We start from the raw sequence: 12,384 nt of genomic DNA on the forward strand, positions 1-12,384 counted from the left end.
CCCACGAGGCCACCACGCCATTCACCGGTGTCGTTGGATGTTTATAGATCAACGACCGAAGTTGAGTTTCGGGATGAAAGGAAAAAGAAACCCTGTCATTTCAAACATGTCCCGAAAACATGACACGTGTCACTAAACTCCTCGATCGACCAGCAAATAACAATGTAGTTTCAATTTGGTGATGACATCATACTAACACGTCTGACTCGTGATGTGAGTCATCCTGATACCTAACTACTTTAGTTAATAGGAGTGGGACCCACGACCCACGAGGCCACCACACCATTCACCGGTGTCGTTGGATGTTTATAGATCACCGACCGAAGTTGAGTTTTGGGATGAAAGGAAAAAGAAACCCTATCATTTCAAATGCGCCCCGAAAACATGACATGTGTCACTGCTCAGTTAACACATTGACATAATCACATTCCACTTGCAGTTAACAGTGATGTTATGAATGACATTAATACATTATGACGGGTTAGGTAACACTAGTGGTCCACGATTCCACTCACATTTATATTGAAAGTGTACTGTGTGACAAGTGTGACGACTATAGACTATAGAGTACAGATTGTAGAATTTTAGTGCGTTAAGTTTCTTTAATTTTGTAGTTATACGTTGTCTGGAGATTTAGAAATTAGAAAGGGGTTACAAATTACAATTTACAAAGTTATAGCGCAACAAAGTTACGGATTCTTAATTTCTGGGTTGAGGATTGTGGTCCGAGGAAAGCAACAAACTACAGTCTCTAGACTCTCAGCTCTCTGTAAAAATTGAAACTAAGGGCAACGTGAACGTGAACGAGTAAGTGTAACTACTAAAATCCTGAAAATTTACGCCCCGCATTTTAAATTTTACAACTTTACTATTTATATTATATAAAAAAAATTAGTCTGTAAGGTTTTAATTTTGAATCACCCCTGTAGGCTTGCAGTTGTGTTTAAATATTTACCACGATGGGCAAAACAAATACCAAGAATAACATGGGAAATATAACAAAATTCCACAATATGCTTAAAACACCAGGTTTCAGTGATTTATTCCATGATATACATGATCCTGTTATTCATGGAAATAAGGGTATAATGGAGATAAGATTGGCACTTGAAAACAAGTGGAACAATCCAAATAAGGCTTCAAAATTTTGTTCATTTAACCCTAGTGTAAATGCAACTGCAAATAAAATTGCACCATGGCTAGCTGGGTCGGCACACATGACGTTACCTCAAGTATTCCCTTGCCCAAAAATTGTTATGCTCTGCGCCGAAAATTATGATGAAAATAGAAAAGCAATTGTGAATAAAATTACTCAGGAGGAAATTTTGTCCATAACTGAGAGTGAATTTGCTAGTCTGTTGAACCTAGGGTTTCAACAACAACAGTCAAACATACATATTGACCTGGGAAAGCTGGTAGATGATTATGAAAAATTAGATGCAGAACAGAGAGATTCTTATATCAGAGGAATAACAAGCAGTTGTAGGCTGAGTCCAAATCACATGCCTCCTTATGATTTTGAATTTTTTGGGCCATGGGCACAGGATAGTATTTCCTTGCTAGCATTTTGTTTGGGATTGGATAGTAACAAATAAGTGGATGCCAGCATTCTTGAAATGCTTTATCATATTCATTTTTAAAAAGAACTAGTAAGATATCGTTTTATTGAGCACATTTTTTGTTGCATGTAAGATCAATTACTAATGATTCAAAGAGGTTCAGAGAAGACATTTAGATTCACAAGCTACTTGTGCTATCTTCTCCTAGCAAAGCATCGTGCATTATTTGAGGCAAACAAGCTTTGCAGTCAAACTCAAGGCCAAAATCCAATATATGAGTGGACACCTCAGATAAGGATGATTGATAACAGAAGGAGCTACAACAATTTTGTAGACTTCTTTTTTACACCAATGTACCATAAAATTACAGGCACTCCAATGCCTAGATTGCTTGTTACTTGTAGAAATTGCATTCAACTCGGAAGTGAACTACAATTGGCTGATTGGTACTTAATGGAAGAGTACACTGTGTTAAGGTTTTACAGTTCATGGGTAGAACCCTACAAACTTCCAATACATGTAACAGAGAGGGTATTTGCATTGGAATATGTACGACAAATGGAGAGCGCAGATGTACTCTTTCATGATCAGCAAAAGAAAATGATATTTCCCTCCTTGTCATTGTCCTTTGGAGGCTTCGCATTTGAGAGAAGAGGATTCAAAGTGGTAGAAGCTTTTTTTTCAATTTTTTGATTTGATGTTGATAGTCACTGGCAGTATGATCCACTGAACATAATTGGACCAAGGCTTAAGGGCATTGGGACTTCTGCAAGCAAATATCAACATGAAAGTATGCCTTTGATTGAAAATTTTAAAAACATGGACTCCTGGGAGGAGGTCAAAAAACAGATGGAGAAATATGCTGCTGAAAATAATATGTGAATACAGGAATTGTCATCACAAATAATGGCATTGCACAAACAGAAAGGAAAAGTGCAGGGCATGACATCGTCCAATTTCTACAAGAAAGCTGATAAACCATCTACAAAACCTATTCCAAAAGAGCTAATGAATGATTGTATAGATGTTGGATGGAGTCGAAGCAAAATTTCTCAATTTTGGGAAATGAGGAAGAATCTTGGTGAGCCAAAGACTTCTTTAGATCGTGATGAGGCTGAAGAGGATAGAATATTTGACGAATTGTGGAATAAGGAGCATCCAACTGAAGCACATCACAGTGATACTGATGATGATTACGATGACCAGGATTCTTTGAATCCCTCATCCAGTACACAAATTCAGAGAGGAGTTGATGCATCCACCAAACTTCTATATAACAAAGGAGTAGAAATTGTAGAAAAAATGGGCTACCAAGGTTTTCATCAACTCAGTTAGTTCCATCCACATTGGATTCATCTCAGTTAATTAAATTTGTTCCTTCTTCATTTACAGTTCCACTTTTAAGCACTCAGATTCAATCTGAATCAATTGTCACTCCCACAGTTGTAGATGTCATGGGTACAACTACAACTAGTGGTCCAAAAAGGACATTGTATATAGATGCAAAAAAAATTGGTCTCGAAGATCAAGAAAGTGTAAAGAAGCAGAAGGTTATGACAAGTATTAGTAGTACTACTAGTACAACAATGCCAATGGTGACTGTGAGTCCAACAACTGCCCATCCTTCAGGACAAAACCCTCAGAATAGTCCACAAACCCCACTAATGGGTCTAGGTGTTGGTTATCCTCATGGTATTGGTGGAAGCTCGTACATCAGAGCAAGTGCTACTACTATTTCACCATTCAAACATTCAATTGTCTCACAAAATCCCGATTTTCGTTACAATGAATTTGTAACTAGCTATGAAAAATCAAAAAACAAGAATAGACAAAATAGTAAGACAATGAAGATGGAAGCAATTGTTGCAGCTCGTGATGCAGAACCTACAACCAACAAGCTATTTCCCACGTATGACCCAGATAAAGATATGATGGAATTCATGGTTGTTATGCCCCCAGCTAGAGATAATAATCCACTAGAGAGTTAGTTAGATCCATTTGAATTTCAAGTTAGCACACTCCAAATGGATTTATCCAAAATTAAAAATGTGGACAAGATAAATGTGTCCAAAATGACCAACCAAGTGGTCTACAGTTCAGTGATGAAGTTGGAGAGAGAGAAAGGAAAGCTTCAGGGCACAATAGATAAGTTGAAGGCAGACCTGGCAAATGTAAAGGCAAGTGAGAAAGCAGTAGTAAATAAATGAAAAGAATTAGAGAAAAGGATAAAAAATTCATCCTCTAGCTCTAAAGAAGCAATTGAATAGCAAGAACAAATGGACGCAGAACTGAAAACTCTGAGGGAAAATTTGAAAAAAATGGGAAAAAAACTCCAAGATGAAAAAGAATCTTCAACAAAGTTATACAGAAACTTGGAGAATGCTACAAATGTAAACAATAAGTTAAATAAAGAATTGGAAAATGAGAGGGTAAAAACAAAAGAGTGGGAAGAGAAAGAAAAAGGGTGGGAAAATAAAGCAGAGCAAATAAGAAAACATAGTGAACACCAGTACTCAGAAATGAAAGAAGACCTAAAGAAGGCAAATGATACTATTAAAAAATATGAAAATGGCTTGAATGACCATGTAAATAATATAGTAAAGCAAATAAAAATTTACTTCTGGGGGGAAAATAAAGACTTCTACTGATAGGTTGTGTGATTGGTTTGAACTCTACGAAGCTCTTATAGATGTTTTTGGGAAGCTGAAAGAGCAACTTGAGGAGAACAAAAGTTTTGGTCAGAGACAGAAAATTGCAAAGCGAATAATGGAAGAAATCAACAGCACTGATAACATGCATTTGGCAAGCAAGGGAATTCAGGACCGCATTGGTTCAATAATAAAGGCGACCTCTGTATTTCATAAATGTCAAAAACTAACAGAAGCAGAAGAAGTTCTTGCTTTATTTGGGCCAAAGCTCGCCAAGATGAACAATAAAACGGCAAAATTGATATCTCTTGGTTTACCAAGTCCTGGACCTGATTTCTCAACAACGGGTTTCGTTGGAAGAGAAGTTTACAAACAAAAGTTGGAGAACCAAATAACCTCTGATTTAGGCAACCTTCCTCAGGACAGAACTCATGAAGGCATTGCAAAGTGCATCAAAACATTCACAAATTTGCATGCACTAGTGGAACGAACATTGCTTGAAACTCGCTCTTCCAAGTATGGAATGCTGACGAGAATGCAAGTCATTTACCATAACATCAAAAAATTTGCCCTTCCAACCGAAGAAGAATGGAGCATACTACAGAAACTTATAGTCTGTATGTGAAAGTACTTTCAGTTTCAATCATCTCTATATCTTTACTATATATGAATATCTTTCATATTATCCTACATACTACAGTCTAGACTCTAGAATTGAGTTTAAAGTAACAAGTTTGAACTTTGTTTTTTGAACAGGATCAATGTTGCAGTCTTGCAGATGCTATTGCCTATGCTAAAATTGCTAATTTACTAAATCGGCCTATCAAATGCAGAAATGTACAACTAAAGTAGAGATGTTTTAGACTTGTAGATGTCTTACTGATTTAGATTTTCAGACTTCACATTAGGCAAATCGACCTGAAGTTGTTGTTGCTCCCTTTTTTCTATACAAGGGAATTCAAGGTCATTGGCTTACAAGAATTGTACCATATTAGCTTAATATTGCAAATGAGATCCATTGATAATTATTAATTGTGGAATTGAATCTATGATTCTATCTAATTTTCATGTTTTCCAATTCAATGTATGTTGAATAAATGAATAAAATAGAAAACAAAATTTCATTCAGAAATTTCAAATTCAAATATGAATGATCATTGATGACATGATATAAACTACACTCTACAGTAATAATACTCTTTGTTCTCAAATTTTAATGATGAAACATAATACATTCTAATTTCTTGCTTTTCTAAAATGAACATTGAATGATATTGCTTAACCTCTGAAGCAGGTCGCCACACCTCTGATTTTTTTCATTGTCCCAATTTTCGTACATCAGTCCAATCAAAGATTGATATTCAAAAGATACTTGATGCACTAGTCCATCCAAAGAGATCCATCTGGTATCAACATCTTTTAGAAGCTTGTTTCCATTGGTAATTCCATCAGCAAAGTGTTGAAATTCCCTAAAACGCTTGGGACTTCGACAAAAATATGCATACGACTCTCTTACTAAATCTTCAACCTTGTTTACTAAAGGAAACTTCTTCACAACTCTAAAAGAAAGATTCATCCTATGGGCCATACAGTGAATGGCAACAACATATGGTGAACAAGAAGCCTGCATCTTTGTGCAAAGACCATTCCTTTGACCTTGCATTACTGAAGCTCCATCTGCTCCAACACAGACCAACTTCTTCGCTATTTTCAAGTCATCCATAGCTCCATATTCAATTAAATTGCTCTTTACTAATTGAAATAAAGTTTCTGTTGTCGCATTGTCTCTCAATTTAGCAACAGATAGTAGATGTGGTTGGCGGACATTATTTTGTACAATATAAACATGTATGCATACCCATGACGTATTATCTATTGCCGTAACTTCGTCTAAGGACAATGCAATAAAGCTTGACTCTTTTATTTTTCTTTGTACATCCTCTATTTCAACCTGCGCAATACAACTTGCCCATTCCCATCCACTGTTTATCGACCAATGACTGACAGGATAGTCAGGAACTTTCAAAAAGTGTAAAAAACCACTCATTAAACCACTCATTGGACACCCTTTGCTCAAAATATAGAAAACATTACTTAATTGAACAGCTTTTCCACGTTCTTCTACTTCACTTGCTTTTGCAAAAATAGCATTAATAGAACCTTGAACTTCACCAGGCTTCATCTGAAATTTCTAAAACATATAATATTCTTTAGCATTCCTTTTATGTTGACATTGCTCCTTTGTTTTATATCTTACCACTTTTATTTCCTTACCATCTACAGTTGAGGTTTCGTAAATCTTACCAACATGTTTCTCTATGGTGTCTAGTTTAAGCTGCAACTGCTTTTCCTTTTTATACTTCCAACTACAAATTGCACATCTGCATTCTACTGGTGGCTCACCTACAATTGGATTGTCCATGAGCTCAATGAATGGATACTTTTCTGCCCAATCAAATTTAAATCTCCTGGCCATCTCCCACTGACGATCAATTTTTTCTTTTGATTTTCCTCTCCCTTTAGTGTCACTGTTACTGTTAATTGCACCATCATCATCATCGAAATCGATTGATTCATCCCAGTACTAGTTATTTACTGGATATTCTTCTTCAAGGTCATCTTCATTAGAGATATCAGGTTCTGCAACTCCGTCACCAGATTTATTAGGCTCCTCAATTTGTTGAATGGACTCCTGTGTAGGTTGAGATTGTACAGGCTCCTCTAATGATGTACCTTCCTTACTTTGACCAACACTGTTGCATCTACCCCCGCCAAAGTATGAAGATATATTTTTGCATTTCGTTGGCCTCTCTTGGACATCTCCACCTTCATTAGTCCCACTCCTCTTCCTATTTAAATTTGACTGTGACATCTCCATCAAATTAAGGTTGCAATAAAATACTATGGACTCGTAGATGTAGTCATTCTGGTTCTCTACTAATCACAATACTATGAAGAAGGCTCCTTCTTTCGGCATGTTTCAATAATGAAACTCATGTCTTAAATAGACAACTACAAATAAACCGTTTTCATTTTGGCGAATGGGTTGACCGTTACATATGATAAGAACTAATATCTGGCGAAGCCCGCATAATTTCAAGTAATTGAGTGGGCGAATAGGGCGGGAATTTGGGACCCCATTGTGTGTGATGCATGGTGAATTGGGTCCTAGGACAAATAAAAATTTCACATAGGAAAATGGGAATTTGGCGAATGATGATCGTCGAAAGAGACACTCAATTAATTTCGTGGCGAATAAGAGTAAACATTAAAGAGAAATATGGGCAAAGAACCCAACTACCAAACTAAAATTACGTAATAATAGTGGCGAACGTTTTGACCACTATATGAGTATTTTATAAAATTTGGGCAAACCGGTAAACTAGTATACGGTGTTTTCTTTCGCCAATTTCTATAGCCCGATCAGGACATATTCGCCAATTGGCAACTAATTGCCACTAAAAAAATCCCTGGTCTAGGTAGCCCAAATCCACAATCTAGTAGAAACCCCTAGAAGAATCTAGACATGTGCTTGCAAATAACCTAGCAACCTTCTTGTTTCCCAAGCCACAACTACTAGCTCTACTCAACTTCTCCCTTCTCAACTACTCCTCTCTAGCTGACTTCCTCCATGTTGAATGATGAATAATGAAAACACAAGACCCTCTACTTGTACCAAACCAAGCCACAAGTTAGCCTGCCAAGCTACATTAAATAAATCCTCAATCAACGAGTTACATTAAATAATTCCACCTATTAAATGCCTTTTCCCCACTTTTCTCCATTTTTATTTATTTAATTATTTATTTTTCTTATAATTTTCATCACTTTCTCCTCCACAAAAAAATTATTTAAAAAATTCCTTTTTTTTAAGCTTAAATCCCTTCAAACTTTCCTTACAAGCACCAAAAGCTCTGATACCAATTCTTACAATGATTTTAATTATCCTCAGGTCTAGATGTACCAATTCAAGTTTTAACAACTTCAAAAAACTTAGTCAAACTCATAAATCTACTAGGCCAATATAACAACTCATCAGTAAATCAACTTATTCATATCATTACCAACTCTCTATTTTATGTATGTTGAATAGCAAAAACATATAAGAACAAATAAAATGAAATATTAAAACAACATTCACACAAGTATGACACCATGATTTAATGTGGAAATCCAATTTGGGAAAAAACATCAAGTAACATGCTTCCACTTCTTCACTCTTCTGAAGTGAGCTCAATTAAGAGCCAACCATATTAAAGGTTACAAAACACATCGTTAGATGTGACCCTGCTAAAGTATTTAATCACCCTATTAGGAGTGGCCATGTTAGAGGACTGTAGAACTTTCCATTAGATTTTAACCTAGATTAAAGGGTTTACAAATGATTGTTAGTTCAACCTTGATTAAATAAGTTTAGTGCCAGAATGGTTAGAAATCAATACTTAGGTTGATCTAATAAAATACAACTCACTTTTCTTATTCAAATCTTCATTCATCTCATTCTTGGTTTACTGATTGCACTTCATCACATTCTCCAACTTTGATATGCTTGGTAACTCTTCAAGCAATAACACTTTCACATACTTCTCACTTTTCTTTTACAACCCTGTTCTTCTTTTGTTCTTCACAAACTCATCAATCCAATAATTATTCAACCTACATAAAACATCTCATATGCCTCCTTAAATAGGTAGTTTTTATCTTTTGCCTTTTAAAAACATAATTGTAGATCTTAGGGTTTGATCAAATTCATTGAATATGTCCATCATTTTTTTTTAAATCTTCTTCCTTAAAAAATCTAGAAACTTCTCATTAAATCCTCACCTTAGATTGCTTAATAAACTCAATTCATGCATTAAATATGCCAACTTGTCAATCCTTATTATTTATGCATTTTGACTTATCTATAAATTCAACTGTGTTGGCCTCAAATATGGATTCTTTCATAAACTACTAATTTGTTGACACTCGATCATCACTATATTCTTTAGCTTAGTCATCTTTGTGTAGCTTAATCACTACTAACCCTATCTTGCTCGACTTATACTAGCTTACTCAATCTATATTGCACTCAATCACTTCTTCAGTTTTACCTTTATCTTGCTCGACTATTACTAGTCACTCGACTAATACTGTTTTGCTTGGCTACTTAAGTTCCTTAATCCTCTGCTTCAACTTCTTCTTGGTATTGTTTAACTTATTCATTTATTCTACACTTTAACTCATATGTCTTTTCCACTTAATACAATAACTAATTACCTTATCAAACTATATGCAGGAAAACCCTAATCTGTCGGGAGCACATGTAAACAAGCAAACCATAGTTGTACATGTGCATATGAAAGATTAGAAATAAATTAAAATATAAATAGAACAAGCTTGAGTTTAACAACTTATGCAACCGAAAATTAAAATCCTCATGCAACCTCAAAGCAGCTCAACAAAGGTGCCCATAAGAGGCATTCTTAGTGTGCTCAAGTGTGAGGGATGTGGATGTGCTCTCCCAAACACAACTATGTAATCCTAATTTAATGAAAATGCAATATGGAGTATGTGAATCTAAACTAAATGAGTGTAGAATGCCTTCAAGAAATGGCTATGAGTGAGCCAATCCCAAAATATTCTAGGATGTGAAATGGAAATGCAAAGAACCAAACTAGTAAAAATAATCTATCATGAAAGATGCAAGCATAAAATGTAAGAAATCTAACATCTACCAAAGGGTTAGTAACAATACATAAAAATCACTATGAAAGCTCTAACTCTATACTAGCATGATAACAATGCAAATGAGGGAGATGAAAAATACTTGAGACAAGGGCAGTATTTATAGATTTGAGAGAGGCCTTGGGGAGGTGGCATCTATGTGGCATCCACATAGGTGCCACAAGGGAGACGTGTGGGCTAAGGAGACAAGTCATGCAAAGGTAAACATAATCCTTTTTGATGAAAGTGACGTCTCAAGGTTTGCTCACACATGTGCGAGAAACTTTGGAGAAAGGAAAGGGGGACAAGTGTGTAAGAGGTGTAAGAGGCGTGAATAAAATAATAAAATGGAAGCTTTATTGGATCTTGAGTTTCTCACACGTGTGAGCAATTACTTAGGGATAAAAATCTATTTAGAAAAGGGTTTAGGATAATTAAGTGAGATTAATTAATGGGTAGGCTTAGAAGGATGAGAGTGATGGGTGGTAGACCAGGTTTTAGGTGGGATTAGGATTAAATTAAATAGGATTTAACTTAATCATAGGATTATAAAATTTAATAAAGTGGAGGGAATTAAATAAATTAAAATTTATTTAAAAGGGATTTTATAGAGCACTATGCATTAAATAAATTTAAATACACTAGCAAAATGAACCTATTTAATTAAATAAGTAGAAGAATATGACAAATATAATTAATTAATAAATAAATAATTATAATGTCAAAGGAAATATCAAATGAATTAATATAGCATTTGGGACGATTTTAAGTGTCTACATTTCTCCCCTCTTTGATGTGATTTTGAGATGACATTATATCAAAGAAAAGAAAATATAGGTTGCCTCAGAGAGGATAGGAGTCCTATGAGTTGTGTCATAATGACAATAGGGGAGGAGGGTGCCCCCTCAAGAAAATGGAGCAAACAATAAATTTTGGGTAATTTTCGCAAAAGGACTTTAGAAGAAAAGAAAGGGTAGAAAAAGGCATAAATGAACATTTTGCATGACTTGGGGATAAACAAGGGTAGACATGGCCAAGAAAAGGATACAAGCTCAAAAGGGGACCTCAGAGGGCCTATATAAGCCTCCAAGGGGCTCAAGGAAGAGTCATTTGCATGCCTAGAGAGCATAGAACCAGAGCAAAGGATGGATCCAATCGAGAGACTACAACTTGAAGAGTGTGTCCAAGAGCACAGAGGTCAGTCGACATGGGACCACCAATAAGTCGACTATCCCTTCTTGTCAAAGTTTTAATTATGCATTTAATTTTGTCTTTTTATTGCACATTAAATGGAAAAAATGGGATTAGGGTAGAGATGACAATTCTCCACTCTATTGTCCTTGTAGACAACAAACTAGGGTTAGGGGCACTGCGGAGATGACAAAATTCATCTTATCATCTCTGAAGATGACAAGGTTCATCCTATTGTCTACACAGACACCAAAGGGTGGGAAAACAAATGGTGGAGACAGAGTTAGAGATGACGATCTCTGTGTCATCATCTCCGAAGACAATATTTTACCAATCACCAATGGGAAAACTGGCATCTATGTAGCTTCTAGAGATGCCAGATTGGTGTCTCTATAGTTTTTCATTTTTGTCGATCCACGTCTATGTGGATTGGCATCTTCACCAATTTGGACAAATTAGTGAAATCGGGTGATGGGGATGACTGAGGGGTAAACAAAGTATGATGCCCCATGCTTAGATAAGTAAAAAGAGGAGGAAACAAATGATATACTGACCATTGCATGTCTATGCTGCAAATGGTGATGGTGACGTTTTGATAGTGGGAGCACTACCCAAGGACGATGGTGCTAGGAGAGACACTCATGGAGGCAGAGTGGGGTCACATAAGGCTATGTAGTTTGGAGCACGTCCACGAGTGGCCTAATTTGAGGGCATGCTCAGCGCAAATTTTTGCACTTATAGAGTAGTGGCATACACCGACCTCTAGCTTCCATCTACCTACTGGAGAGGCGCCAGTTACTCTTCTCAATGTGTGGTAGATTCTCTAAGTGTCAATCCACAGGAGATATCCCAAGTATGTACTAGAGGGTGCAGATCCCTATCTATGAGAGTGCTTTGAGAAGCAATGATAAAGGCTACCTATTTAGAGATCATGGTTGACATGGAGGGCAGCATTAGAGCGGAGATTGCCACGGCTTGCTCTCTATCTTGACTCACTTATATGGAGGATGGTTTCGGACCATGTTGGGCATGGGTTTTTGATTAGTTGGACATGAGTGTTGAGCACTCTTTTATAGGATGATGATATAGTCTTCTGCTAGGATCACACTATCTTGGCCCAGCTATACCATGATCTACACATGTATGCATACAGGACATAACGGACCATAGGTCCAAGGTTGACATTGTTGATGGTGTGGTCATGGGAGCACATAGGTGTGACATGCCCTATTACAAAGTGAGAGACTCGACATCCTAGTGAGCCTTATGCATGTCAATAT

Source organism: Cupressus sempervirens, chromosome 9, assembly GCF_028749045.1.
Source record: "Cupressus sempervirens isolate cs-2001-9-10 chromosome 9, ASM2874904v1, whole genome shotgun sequence".
Lineage (NCBI taxonomy): Eukaryota > Viridiplantae > Streptophyta > Pinopsida > Cupressales > Cupressaceae > Cupressus > Cupressus sempervirens.